This window comes from Castor canadensis, chromosome 17 (genome assembly GCF_047511655.1).
Source record: "Castor canadensis chromosome 17, mCasCan1.hap1v2, whole genome shotgun sequence".
In the NCBI taxonomy this organism is placed as follows: domain Eukaryota; kingdom Metazoa; phylum Chordata; class Mammalia; order Rodentia; family Castoridae; genus Castor; species Castor canadensis.
The window spans coordinates 48454351-48465791 of NC_133402.1; the positions used below are offsets into that span (position 1 = coordinate 48454351).

Below are 11441 nucleotides of genomic sequence, written 5' to 3' on the forward strand. Positions count from 1 at the left end.
GGTTTCTGTGCAGACATGCAGCAGCAATGACCTCAGGTCCTTACCTATGCCTGGGGTGATGCTGTCCATCCTGCCTGTCTCCTGGGAAAGCTGAGACAATAGCAGAGGTTGGGGTTACCTGCTGTGGAGGCCATCTGGGCTATGCAGGTCAGAGGAATACAGAGGGAGAGATGGCACCAGTGAGATGGAAATAAAGACCTCTCAGGGGCTGCCACTCTGGACTTGTGCCCCAGATTCATCAAGTCAGAGGCCATACACCAGAGATAAGTTGCACTTTATGTAGTAATAACAGGTTGGATGACTTAGTTTGAAATTACATCCCTGGGGCTAAGGGTGTATCTCATTGGTAGATCGCTTGCCTCGTATGTGCAAGATCCTGGGTTCCATCCCCAGCACCAAAAAACAAAGATTAGAGGTGTGGCTCAAGCAGTAGAATGCCTGCTTTGAAAGCATGAAGCTCTTGAGTTCAAACCCCAGTCCTAACAAAAATAAAAACAAAAAAACAAAGCCAGGAGCTAGGTGGAGTGCCAGGGTCTCACACCTGTAATCCTAGCTACTTAGGAGGCAGAAATCAGGAGGATCGTGGTAAAAGCTAGCCCAGACAAATAGTGTGAGAGACCCTATCTCAAAAAAAACCCTTCACAAAGAAAAAGGGGGGTGCTGGTGGAGTGGCTCAAGGTGTAGGCTTTGAGTTCAAACCAGTACCACAAAAAAGGAAAGAAAGAAAAACTGGCACCAGTGACTCATGCATGTAATCCTAACTACTCAGGAGGCAGAGATCAGGAGGATTGTGGTTCAAGGCCAGAGCAAGCAAATAGTTCAAAAGACCCTGTCTCCAAAATAACCAACCCAAAAAAAGGCTGGTGGAATGGCTCAAGTAGTAGAGTGCCTGCTTATCAAGGTTGAGGCCCTGAGTTCAAACCCCAGTACCACAAATAAATAAATGAAAAACAATAAATTAAACAACAAACAATAAACAAAAACAACAATAGAAAACCATATGCCTATACATATAGTGTGGAAAGGATTATAGCATGTGGACAAGTATAAAGGCTTGCTGTGTGTGAATCCCAGCCCTACCACCTGCTATCTGTGTGACGTTGGCAAATTGTTTACCATCTCTGACTTGAGTTTCCTCATTTATAAAATAGATAGCCATCATCTCATAAGATTACTGCTAAGATTGAGGGAACGTATGTGAAGTTCAGTTCATTAGCTGATAAGAAGTGTGCCTAAAGTGGCAGTTTTCTTGTTCATGTTTTGTTTTATTTATTTTTTGGTGGGATTGGGGCGTGAACTCAGGGCTTTGAACTTGCAAAGCAAGCACTTGCAAAGCAGGCACTTTACCACTTCAGTCACACCTCCAGTCCATTTGCTCTGGTTATTTTGAAGATAGGGTCTCACAAACTATTTGCCTAGGCTGACCCCAAACCACGATCCTCCCCATCTCAGCTTCCCAAGTAGCTACCATTAGAACATGAGCTACTGACTCCCAGCTCGTGTTTTATTTTTGATAAAGCATTTTCTGAGTGCCTACTGTTCATTCATTCGTCCATTGGTTTATCCATTCATTTTGGTCATTCATCTTGGTCATTCATCCACTCGACAGAAACTTCTAAGTGCCAACAGGGTATCCAAATCTTAAAAAAAAGAAAAAATGAAAGAGAAGATTTGTACAGTTTTTGACCATTTTTTTCTGCAGTACTGGCACTCGAACTCAGAGCCTACATTTTGAGCCACTCCACCAGCCCCTGCTCCCCGCTTTTTGTGATGCGTGTTTTTGAGATAGGGTCTGGAGAACTATTCGCCCAGGCAGGCTTTGAGCCATGATTCTCCTGATCGATGCCTCCTGAGTAGCTAGGATTACAGGCATGGGCCACCGGCACCCAGTCAGTTTTTGACATTTTTAAACTTGTGTTTTGCCTTGTTTTGTCTTCCCACATCCTTCAGTGCAGGGATAATAAAGCAAAACCTTTGAGGATGTGCTGATTTGTCCATGGTACCAATTAAAAAGTGCTATCACCACATTCAGTCTTAGGTTCTGATGTTCAATCCAGTTCACTTTATAGGACACTTCACTGTCAGAGGATGGGATAACTAATGAATGAGTAAGACGGGGCCCCTCCCTGCAAGTCTCCATAATTGATGCTCCCAGAACACCGGACACCTCCCCTCATGGTAGAGTTTTCTTCAGTGCCTATTAGAGGTACTTGTTTTTGTGGCTGCCTCCTCTCCTTGTGGGATCCTGGAAGGCAGAGACAGCTCTGACTCATCTCTTTTCTAGGAGCCTGCCCAGAATAAAGTATAGTATCTGAATAATGGCCGTGTCCACCCGGGTTCTTAGCTGTCAACAATGGAGCAGGGCCTAGGGCATCGGTGGTGCACCAGCTATAAAGAGGCTGGGGAATAAAGGGTCAGCTTCTCCCTGGAGGAAGTGAGACTCAGAATGGGAAAGTCCCCAGCATAGGAAAGTGTTCAAAGGATCTATTTGGGACCATGTAGAATACTAGATATGCTGTGCCCTGGTCTGAATTGGGGTGGATGGGGAGACCTATACACATTTGTCCTTAATTAAAGGCAAAAATAAGGAATCTTTCCAGCAGGGTCCCAATGCTGCTGGTGGTGGGAGTGGAGGCCTCAGAGCCAGGATCTAATTCTACTTTTTTTTTTTCCAGTGGTACTAGGGTTTGAACTCAGGCCCTCTAGCTGGTTAAGTAGTTGCTCTCCCACTTGAACCATGCCACCTAGCAGGATCCAAGACTTCTGATGGCCAAAGTTGTTCAGAAACATTCCTGGCCTTTGAGCTGGTCCTGAACATATTGCCTTGTCCTGCACAGGCATGGAGACACACAATGTCCGGGCCTACCCCGCCCGAGTGTACGGGCAGGATTCATGGGCTGGCCCCCAGGAGCAGTGAAGTCTGGACACTTAGGAGCAGGATGTGGCTTGTGCCTGGACATCAACTTTGGGAGGGGTCATCGAGTCTGATGTTGAACATTCCAACAAACAGACCCCAGGAGAGCTGCAGGTTCTAGGGGATAAGCCTGTTCCCCATAGTCTGATAGCCTAAAACATGTTACAACTGCTCTACCAACCTCAGTTTTTCTAATGTGAACTCTATGGAGAGTAAGGAGAGCCAGAAATGTTAAAGAAATGCACAGACAGAAATGACAGAAAAAAGAAAGCATATGATTGTATGGACGAGCCAGGCACTAGTGGCTCACACCTATAATCCTAGCTCCTCAAGAGGCTGAGATCAGGGGGATCACAATTTCAGGCTACCCCAGACAAACAGCAGACCCTGCCTCAAAATTAACCAATGCAAGTGCTGGCTTTGGCACTTGACAAATAGTGAAATTTGGAACAATACAGAGAAGAATAACATGGCCCCTTACACAAGGATGACACACAAATTTGTGAAGTATTCCATATAATAAGTAAATTAAAATAGCCACAACAAAAAAAAAAGGGCCAGGCGCTGGTGGCTTATACCTCTAATCCTAGCTACTCAGGAGGATCATGGCCTGAAGCCAGCCCTGGCAAATAGTTTGCTTGACCCTATCTTGAAAAACCCTTCATAAATAAATATAGGGCTAGTGAAGTGGCTCAAGTGATAGATCGGCTGCCTAGCAAAGCATGAAGCCCTGAGTTCAAATGCCAGCACCAATAATAATAATAACAATAATAGTAATAATAATTGTATAGACAGCTCCAAGAGAGCAGAGGAAGGAGTCAGTCACACTGCCCAGGAGAATCTGAGAAAGCTTTGGAGAAGGAAGAGGATTGAACCAGACAAAAAGGATTGGCAGGAGTTTGCTGTGCAGAGAAGGGAGGGAAAGGTTTATTCACACGAGGGAACAGCATGTTTGGGGTACATGGGCATAAATGGCATATTCATGTCAGAGAGCCGTCACAGCCAAGTTGCTGAGGAATGCTGAGAAGTCTCACTGGACCGGAGGATGAATAGGGAGACAGGAAGAGAAACAGGAAAGGCCAGCAGGGCAAAAAGGAACATGAGACCTTGCTGTGACCTTCAAACAGAAACTGAATTGCTTTGGAGATTGGAAAGCTTGGTGTTTGGGAGAGAAGTCAACCCTGGTGATGACAAATAAGCTGCCGTGGAGTGACAGCTCTGGGTTCCAGGCGCTTCCAAGCATTTTCCCTGTAGCACACAATGTGTACCTTTTACAGAGGGGGACACAGAGCTGTTGTCCTTCCATGGTACCAGCACCATGTGAACAGGGAGTGGGACAGGAGTTACCCTGGCATAACCACGGTAACCCCTTTAATAGTGAGGATGCCCTTCTGCAGAAAGAAGCAAGGTGCGGAGTTTATTAAAGAACTCTTTTTCTGATGTGTTTTCTATTCTTTTTTAAAATCTTCTTTCCTTCCTTTCCTTCCTCCCTCTCTCCCTCCTTCCCTCCCTCCTTCCTTCCTTCCTTCCTTCCTTCCTTCCTTCCTTCCCTCCCTCCTTCTCTCCCTCTTTCTTTCTTTTTTTTTTTCCTTTTTCTTTTTTGAGACAGGGACTCACTGTGTTATACAGGCTGGCCTCAAATTCCAGGACTCAAGTAATCCTCCTGCCTCATCCTCCTGAGTAGCTGGGACTACAGATGTACACTGCTGTGCCCAGTTCTCTTTTCTGATCTTAAGAACCAGCACCAGTGGCTTACCCCCTATAATCCTAGCTACTCAGGAGGTAGAGATCAGGAGGATGGCAGTTCAAAGCCAGCCCACGCAAATAGTTCCTGAGACCCTATCTTGAAAAAAATCCATCACAAAAAAGGGCTAGTAGAAGTAGCTCAAGGTGAAGGCCTTGAGTTCAAACCCCAGTACTGCAAACCAAAAAAAAAAGAGAGAGAGAGAATCAATACCTCATCTCCTCTCTAGCCACCCTAACACTATCCAAGGCCAATACACCTAATTAATTAATAAATTTCCCCGTTAAGGGTCCTGCCTCTTGGCCTGGACAGTGGGTCTTGGAGGTGTGGCCTACAAGATGCTCAGTAAACCACTATTAATGAAGTTTTCTGTAGAGTTCTTTTCATTGGGTTTCATCCTTGATCGAACTCCTGCAGAAGGAGTCTCCTGTCTCTGGCTCACCAAAGTCATCTGGAAGAGAAGGGCCTTCACTTCCATGGTGTCACTAGGAGTGAGTTCTCCTTAGAATTCTCTCCAGCCCGGGAGCCTCTGAGGGGAGAGTTCTTGCAAGGACCAAAGTGGGGAGGGAGGGGAAAGTAGAGGACAGGGTCCAGGGGAAGCCACCTGGGGAGTCTACTTAGAGGGAGGCATGTCAGCTCCTGGCTCCACCTATCACCTCCCAGTGCCTGGTTTCTTCATTCCCAAAAGGTGGTTCTCATACCTGTCCCAGCAGGCTTCTCTGACCAGGTGGTGGGTGGCAAGAAGGGTGGGGGGAAGGCGACAGAGAACCAGCTTTGCCTTAGCTGGAGTGTGGAATGGGCAGTCATTGAGTGCCTCCACCTCAGCTTGTCAGGTGTGGTGAATCACAGCTCCTGTGTACCTATTTGTTCATCTGCAAAATGGCTTAATAATGGTATTTACCCTGTAGGGTTTCATGACGATGTCAGTGACATGATTTTTGGTGCTCTCTTGATTTTATCTGCTATTTTTGTAGTTTTGTGGAGGGTAATGGGAGGAAATAGACAGTGAATCTGCCTAGCCTATGTGTTGGGCTCATAGTAATCATACTTGGGATTTTTTTGAGTACTTACTACCATGGGGCTAAGTACCTTATTGGTACTTATAGATACTGTGTTTGATGGATTAGAAATCTGAAGTTTCCATCCACCCATTTCTTCATCTGTTCGATTGTTCACCAAATCCTGTAACCACAAGCTGCTCAGGAGCTTGTGCTGCTTGTCAGCACATCTGGCCCTCCTGAGCCAGCCAGATGTCTGGGCAGGCTTTAAAGCTTCTAGGGCAGCCTCCACACCCTGTTTCAGTCCCGCCTGACCAGCTTCCCTATCATGAGGAGCTCAGCAGATGCCAAGGCTTGTCATTCTTTCTGCACATCCAGTTGTTTGGGTGATGACAAATGCCAGGCAGGTGACGTGCCTTGGTTTCTACCAGCCCTGCTCCTCTTGCCCTCTAGGTACAGGGTAGGTGTGGGACAGGGAGCACAGGAGAGACAGGGTGTGTCCTAAATTTAGGAGAGCTGAGACTGGACAGCAGCTGAGTCAGGACATCAACCCATCTAGAACTGGGCTCAGTAGAAAAGAATGCTGGGGTATGCTCAGCTGGATCAAAGGGGCAATGTGACATTTAGGGAACATGAGTGACCAGGAGGTGTCCTTTCCCCAGATGCAGAGACAATTTCTCATCAAACTTAATTCAAGTGGCCCCCAACCTCTCCCTTTCTTCAGAGCTGTTTATTCAGGACCCCTCATGAGGCCAGGAAGCAGAGAAAGCTGGGTCTTTTAGCCATAAACCAGGAAGTTAAGTCTCATGGGAATTCATGGATGGAGTCATCCAGAGACAACTTCTGGGTTCAAAAAATTGAAGCCCCAGGGCTGGTAGAGTGGCTCAAGCAAAGAAGTACAGCACCTGTCTAACAAGCATGAGACCCTGAGTTCCAATCCCAGTGCTGCCCAAAAAAAAACACCAAAAAGTTGAAATCCCAAATTCAAAACTGAAGGCTTGACATGGTGTCCATGCTTATAATCCCAGGTGGAGGCAGGAGGATTGCGAGCTACAGGCCAGCCTAAACTACATAGCAAGTTACAGGCTGGCCTGGCTATATAGTTTGAGATCCTGTCTCAAACAAACAAGCCCCTACAAAATTAGATCCCAGAGGGGGCAGCTTACCTCAGTCCCAGCAAGCTGGCCCATGACAGGCTCTGTCCTCTGTCCTGTGCTGCTTTATGTTAGGGTAAGGAAATATCTCTGTCAAGTATTTCAACAGAAATAAAAGACAAAAACAGGTTTAAAAAATCTTATGAAAGACACTAAAAATAATATTCTGACTGTTCAGGGATCACTGTGTTCTTTGAGGGGGTGGCAGAAAGGAGACATTGGGTCAGGCCTTAGGGGATGTTTCTCCCTTCTAGACCCATTCCTTGAGCCTCTTCCCTCCTTGTCTCCTATATCCTCAGGGCTCAGGCCTTGGGGTTTTCTCATTCTGGAATTTCTGAAAATTCCACGTACCATCCAACCTTCCGGTTCCACTCACCTACCTTCAGGGAAATAGTGAGGTGGTGGGGCCAGGGCAGAGTTCAGTGAGGCTTAGTCCCCAATTTTGTTTTATTTTTGGGTGGGGGAGGACTGAATACAAGGCTTTGCTCTTACAAAGCAGGCACTCTACTACTTGAACCAAGCTGCCCATCCCTTTTGTCCTGGTTGTTTTGGATATGGATTCTTGCTAACTATTTGCCTTGGTTAACCTGCAACTGTGATCCTTCCAATCTCAGCCTCCCAAAGTAGCTAGGATTACAGGTGTGAGCCACGGCACCTTGCTTGGGCCCTCATTTTTCTTTTCTAGAGGTAGCAGGAGTTTCCTGGCACTGGCACAGGGCTTTGTCCCAGTCCTAACTCCAAAGCCCTCCACCGACTCCCTAAAATATTCCCTTCCAACATTGAACTAGTCAATCAAGGAGCACTCTCACTAGTCTAGTGCTCTTCTTAGGAAGGTGACTTGAAAGTGGGAGAAGGTCAGGAAAAAGCCTTGTACTTGGAACTGAAGTCAAACATCTACTTCCATCTCTGCTGCTTGTTAGCTGAGTAACCAGAAGCAACTCTGCCACAGTCATGAGAATGAGTGTTTCTGTCCATAAAATGGAGGTAAACTGGGTGCCAGTGGCTCACACCTGTAATTCTAGCTACTCAGGAGGCAGAAAGCAGGAGGATTGAAGTTCAAAGCCAGCCTGGGCAAATAGTTCCAGAGACCCACCCTCAAAAAACCCATCACAAAAAAGGGCTGGCAGAGTGGCTCAAGTGGTAGAGCACCTGCCTAGCAAGCGTAAGGCCCTGAGTTCAAACCTCAGTACCACAAAGGGTAATTGCTGCTAAATGGAAAAAGATTTCTAAGCACTGACCAGCTGATCTTTTGTGAGTCAATGAATGAATGTACCATTTGGTACTTTTCCTAGAGCTAGTAAATTATCCATGGTCAGAGAAAAAAATTCTCTTTTTACTCTTTTTACATAGGTAATTTTTTAAAAAATTTTTTGGTTGTACTGAGGTTTCCACTATATCCTACTATGTGAATTACTGCTAACCAACTTTGGGTTGTGAATAGTTGATTCTTAAGGTTTTATGTTCTGAGTAAAGATTCTAATTTTTTATCAGCATTTATTAGTTGTACAGAGGGATACATTGTGATATTTACATATTTTCTTACAATATATCTTAATTAGATTTACCACCTTCATAATTTTCCCTCCTTCCCCCTTCATAGAATAATTTTTTTTTTTGCAGTACTGGAGTTTGAACTCAGGGCCTCAGGTTTGCTAGGCAGGCACTCTACCACTTGAGCTATTTCACAAGTACTTTTTTTGTGTTGGGTATTTTCAAGATAGGATCTCTCGGAACCTAGATTTGAACCTCAATATCCCTGTTCTCTGCCTCCTGAGTGGCTGAGATTACAGGTATAAGTCACTAGTGTTGGGGTAGAACAATTTCAACAGGATTCATTCTTCTATTTTCTTTTTGTTTTTGGATAAAGAAACATAAAGCATGCTTTTATTGAAACAATTATTTTATTGCTTGGGTACACAAGACAAATTTATGCCACTAGGGCAGAGGCTGTGAATGATTCATATTTCCAATTGGGGGTGAGTACCCGCTTGGTCTTATAATATTGAGCCAACCAGTGAATTCGGCTCTCTATCAGAATCAGACGGAATTTAGCATCTTTATCCTTTCTGTTCCTCTCAAGATGCTTTCAGACAGCAACTGCTTTCTTAATTAAATGGTAAAGATCCTCAGGAAGATCAGGAGCAAGTCCTTTGGACTTAAGGATTCTCAAGATTTTATTGCCTGTCACAAAACGTACTTGCGAAACTCCATGTGAGTCCCTGAGGATGACACCGATTTGCGAGGGAGTCTGGCCCCTTTTGGCCAGTTTGCAAATCTGCAACTTCAGCCAGGTGGGGATGCTCCGGAGATAGGGCAGAGCTGACTGGGACAGGCCCTTCCTGGGAGTGTGCATGTGACCCATGATGGCTGCGGTCTGGCAACAAAAAAAGCTCTTCTATTTTCATACATGAATACAAAATACAACCACTATATTCACCCTCATTTACTCTATGCCTTCTCCCCTCCTAATGGCCCCCCACCTCCCAAGACCTGGTTTACCCTCCTATTTTTTTTTTTTTTTTGGCACCGAGGTTTGAACTCAGGGCCTACACCTTGAGCCATTCCACCAGCTCTTTTTTGTGATGGGTTTTTTTTGAGATAGGGTCTCTCGAACGATTTGCCTGGGGCTGGCTTTGAACCGAGATCCTCCTGATCTCTGCCTCCTGAGTAGCTAGGATTACAGGTGTGAGCCACCGGTGCCTGATTTTTTTTTTTTTCAAGTATATAGTGATAGTCCAAGGGGGTTTTGTCTTGGCCCTTCAGACATGTATATATTGTGCTTTAATCAGATTAACTTACCTTTCCCCATTACTTACTCTCTCTTTCATGCTCTGGTTATTTTGGAGATGGGGTCTCACAACTATTTGCCTGGGCTGTCCTGGAACCAGAATTCTCCTAATTATCTCAGCCTCCCAGATAGCTAGAATTACAGGTATGAGCCACTGCCACATTCACTAGGGGCTTTCTCCTCTGAGGATTATGGCTCACATGACTTGGGAAGAGGGTAGGAGTGCAGTGAGACTTGAGTGTGTTCCCACATACAGTCAGTCTTCCCTGGCTGCTGCAGAGCAGCAGATACATGTCTGTGTGTCTTTGATGTTCTGTTTTCATTTCATGCCCAGCTGTGGATTTCTTATTTACTTTGATTGCAATTAATGAGGTTTCTTGATTTTGTAGATTCAAGTTTTTCATCAAACATTTTTATTTCATATTTTGTGGTGCTGTAGATCAAACTAGAACCTCACACATGCCAGGGCCACACTCCATCACTGAGTTACACCTCCAGTCTCTATTCTTTTTTTTTTCTTTTATTATTCATATGTGCATACAAGGCTTGGGTCATTTCTCCCCCCTGCCCCCACCCCCTCCCCAGTCTCTATTTAAAAATTACCTTTCTGGGCTGGAGACATTGCTCAGTGATAGAGTGCTTGCCTAACTTGCACTTAAGAAAACAAAACAAAAATGGCCAGGCGTGGTGGTGCATGCCTGTTATCTAATTACTTGGGAGGCAGAGGAATGAGGTTTGAGAGTTCAAGGCCATCCTGGGATACATAGGGAGACACAGTCTCAAAAAAAAAAAATTACCTTTCGTCCGTTTTCTCTATTCTTTCCTTTTGGGGCTTGAATTTGATTTAGAGCTTCATATATATATACTTTAAGTACTGGGGTTTGAACTTAGGGCCTACAACTTGAGCCACTCTACAAATCTTTTTTTTGTGTTGGGTATTTTTGAGATTAGGTCTCTAGAACTATTTGCTGGGCTGGCTTCAAACCACAATCTCTCTGATCTCTGCCTCCTGAGTAGCTAGTATTATAGGCATGAGCCACCAGCACTTGGCCTAAATAATTTTATGTATTTGTCCAGTATATCAATTCTCTCTTTAGTTAGATCTAGGCTGTAGTTTAATTCATCAATTTAGTTTTAGATTTCAATTAATTAATTCACAAGAATGAATAAAGAGTTCTGTGGAAAAAGAAGAGGCTGGAATGTAGCTTAGTGGTAAGAGCATCTGCACAAGACCTGGGAGTCAATCCATAGCACCACAAAAAAGGAAGGGGGTTTTAGAGGGTGTGACTCACGTGGTAGAGCACTTGCCCAGCAAGCACAATGCCCTGAGTTCAACACCCAGTATGGCCACAAAAAAAAAAAAAAAAATAAATAAATAATAAATAAAATAAGGCATTGACCAGAGGTATCAGCAAAGATGAGGAGGTCCAATAGGACATGTGTGGTGCAGGAATAGGAGGGGAGTTCTAGAATGGAGGGATGGGGATGTTGTCCAAGTCTATCCTTTATACAGAAGAAATCTGAAGTCCAGAGAAGTTAAGTGATCTGCCTAGGGTCACACAGATGGATAGGACAGAGCCAGAATTAGACTGTAGGTTCCTTCCCCTTGCCCTGCCCCTCTCCTTCCCATTTCTCCTCCTTTTTCTTCAAGGCAGGGTTTTACTATGATAGCCAGGGCTGGCTTTGAACTCGTGATCCTTCTAGCTTACACTCCTAAATGGTCAGGACAATCACATTGGGAAAGAAAGGGTTAGGCATTAAAAAGGTTGAGGTGGATACCACCCTGTGTCATTCCAAATAAACCAAGAGGGACTGGGGGCTGTAGCTCAGTGACACAGTGCTT

General features: G+C 44.9%; 2 pseudogenes; one reads left to right on the forward strand and one right to left on the reverse strand.

Moving 5' to 3' along the window:
* Positions 1 to 3335: 3335 nt before the first annotated feature.
* On the forward strand, positions 3336 to 3436 carry LOC141418668 (U6 spliceosomal RNA; annotated as a pseudogene).
* A 5243-nt stretch (positions 3437 to 8679) lies between these two features.
* LOC109703099 (small ribosomal subunit protein uS15 pseudogene) lies at positions 8680 to 9172 on the reverse strand (annotated as a pseudogene).
* Between the last annotated feature and the right edge of the window lie 2269 nt (positions 9173 to 11441).